This window comes from Callospermophilus lateralis, unplaced genomic scaffold (assembly GCF_048772815.1).
Source record: "Callospermophilus lateralis isolate mCalLat2 unplaced genomic scaffold, mCalLat2.hap1 Scaffold_305, whole genome shotgun sequence".
NCBI lineage: Eukaryota > Metazoa > Chordata > Mammalia > Rodentia > Sciuridae > Callospermophilus > Callospermophilus lateralis.
This window is the reverse complement of record NW_027513681.1, coordinates 1,180,241-1,183,819: the sequence shown is the minus strand read 5'-3', so window position 1 is coordinate 1,183,819 and position 3,579 is coordinate 1,180,241.

The window sequence follows — 3,579 nt, the reverse complement described above, 5'->3', positions numbered from 1 at the left end:
AACAATGAAAACCAACAGTGGGAGGTAGGACAGTAAAGGGGGGAAAATAATGAAGGAGGAAAAAAACCATGTTTAGTAACATAAATATACAAATATGGCTGGAAGAACAACCCATATCTCAATAATAACCCTAAATGTTAATGGCTTAAACTCACCAATTAAGAGACACAGGCTAGTAGAATGGATCACAAAACAAGACCCAACAGTATGCTGCCTACTGGAGACACATATGTTAGGAAAAGATATACATAGACTGAAGGTGAAAAGTTGGGAAAAACCATATCACCCATATGGACTTCGGAAACAAGCAGAAGTGTCCATACTCATATCAAATAAAATAGATTTCAAGCTAAAGTTAATCAAAAGGGATAAAGAGCAACACTACATACTTCTCAAGGAAACCATACACCAACAAGACATAACAATCATAAATATATATGCCCCAAACATTGGTGCAGCTATGTTCATTAAACAAATTCTTCTCAAGTTCAAGAGTCTAATAGACCACCATACAATACTCATGGGAGACTCAAACACACCTCTCTCACTACTGGACTGATCTTCCAAACAAAAGTTGAATAATGAAACTATAGAACTCAATAACACAATTAATAACCCAGACTTATGATATATATAGAATATACCACCCAACATCAAGCACCTACACTTTTTTCTCAGCAGCACATGGATACTTCTCAAAAAATAAATCATATATTATGTCACAGAGCAACTCTTAGACAATATAAAGGAGTAGATATAATACCAGGCATCTTATCTGATCATAATGAAATGAAACTGAAAATCAACGATAAAAGAAAGAAGGAAAAATCATGTATCACTTGGAGAATGAAAAATAAGTTAGTGAATGATCAATGGGTTATAGAAGACACCAAGGAGGAAATTAAAAAATTCTTAGAGATAAATGAAAACACAGACATAACATATCAGAATCTATGGGACACATTGAAAGCAGTTCTAAGAACAAAATTCATTGCTTAGATTTCATTCCTTAAAAAAAGGAAAAAAAAATGACAAATAAATGATCTCATACTTCATCTCAGAATCCTAGAAAAAGAAGAGCAAAACAACAGCAAAATAAGTAGAAGGCAAGAAATAATTAAAATTAGAGCTGAAATTAATGAAATTGAAACAAAAAAAACAATTGAAAAAATTGACAAAACTAAAAGATGGTTCTTTGAAAAAATAAATCAAAACGACAGACCCTTAGCCAAGCTAACAAAGAAAAGAAGAGGGAGAACTCAGTATCACAACAGATAGTTTAGAAATAGAGAAGATAATCCGAAATTATTTTGAATTCTTATTTTTCAATAAAATAGAAGATAGTGAAGGCATCGATAAATTTCTCAGTCATATAATCTACCCAGATTTAGTCAGGAGGATATAGGCAACCTAAACAGACCCATAACAATTGAGGAAATAGAATAAACCATCAAAAGACTACCAACTAAGAAAAGCCCAGGACCGGATGGGTATACAGCAGAGTTTTACAAAACCTTTAAAGCGGAACTAATACCAATACTTTTCAAGCTATTTCAGGAAAAATGCAAAAATCCTCAATAAAATTGTGGCGAATCGGATACAAAAACATATTAAAAAAAATTGTGCACCATGATCAAGTAGGATTCATCCCTGGGATGCAAGGCTGCTTCATTATACAGAAATCAATAAATGTTATTCATCACATAAATAGACTTAAAAATAAGAACCATTTGATCATCTCGATAGATGCAGAAAAAGCATTTGACAATGTTCAGCATCCCTTTATGTTCAAAACTCTGGAAAAACTAGGGATAACAGGAACATACCTCAATAATGTAAAAGCAATCTATGCTAAGTCTCAGGCTAGCATCATTCTGAATGGATAAAAATTGAAGGTATTCCCTCTAAAATCTGGAAGAAGATAGGGATGCCCTCTCTCACTACTTCTGTTCAACATAGTTCTCGAAACACTGGCCAGAGCAATTAGAGAGATTAAAGAAATTAAAGGCATAAAAATAGGAAAAGAAGAACGTAAATTATCACTATTTGCAGATGACATGATTCTATACTTAGCAGACCCAGCAAGGTATACAAAGAAACTATTAGAGGTAATAAATGAATTCACCAAAGTGGCAGGATATAAAATCAATATGCATAAATCAAAGGCATTCCTGTATATCAGCAACAAATCCTCTGAAATAGAAATGAGGACAACAACTCAATTCAAAATATCCACACACACACACAAAAAAAAAAAAAAATACTTGGGAATCAACCTAACAAAAAAGGTGAAAGACTTATAAAATGAAAACTACAGAACCCTAAAGAGAGAAATAGAAGAAGATCTTAGATGTTGGAAAAATATACTATGTTCATGGATAGGCAGAACTAACATCATCAAAATGGCAATATAACCAAAAGTTCTCTATATGTTAAATGCAATGCCAATCGGGTCTAAAAGCATGCAATGGAGGAAGGATAGAATCTTCAACAAATGGTTCTGGGAAAACTGGAAATTCATATGCAACAAAATGAAACTGAATCCATTTCTCTCGCCATGCACAAAAGTTAACTCAAAATGGATCAAGGAGCTTGATATCAAATCAGAGACACGGCATCTGATACAAGAAAAAGTTGGCTATGATCTACATACTGTGGGGTTGGGCTCCAAATTCCTCAATAGGACACCATTAGCACACTAGTTAATACCTAGAATCAACAAATGGGACTTACTCAAACTAAAAAGATTTTTCTCATCAAAAGAAACAATAAGAGAGGTAAATAAGTAGTCTACATCCTGGGAACAAATCTTTACTCCTCACACTTCAGATAGAGCCCTAATATCCAGAGTATACAAAGAACTCAAAAAATTAAACAATAAAAGACGAATAACCCAATCAACAAATGGTCCAAGGACCTGAACAGACACTTCTCAGATGAGGACATACAATCAATCAATAAGTACATGAGAAAATGTTCACCATCTCTTGCAGTCAGAAAAATGGAAAACAAACCCTCCCTAACATACCATCTCACTCCAGTATGATTGGCAGACATTATGAAGTCAAACAACAAGTGCTGGCGAGGATGTGGGGAAAAGGGTACACCTGTACATTGCTGGTGGGACTGCAAATTGGTGCAGCCAATTTGGAAAGAAGTATGGAGATTTCTTGGAAGCTAGGAATGGAACCACCATTTGACCCAGCTATTCCCCTTCTCGGTCTATTCCCTAAGACCTAAAATGTGCATGCTGCAGGGACACTGCTACATTGATGTTCATAACAGCACAATTCAAAATAGCAAGAGTGTGGAACCAACCTAGATTCCCTTCAATAGATGAATGGAAAAAAAAATGTGGCATTTATACACAATGGAGTAATACTCTGCATTAAAAAATGTCAAAATCATAGAATTTGCAGGGAAATAGAAGGCATTAGAACAGATTATGCTAAGTGAAGCTAGCCAATCCCTAAAAAAAACAAATGCCAATAGTTTTCTTTGATATAAGGAGAGTAACTAAGAACAGATTTGGGAGGAAGAGCATGAGAAGAAGATTAAGATTAAACAGGGGTGACAGGT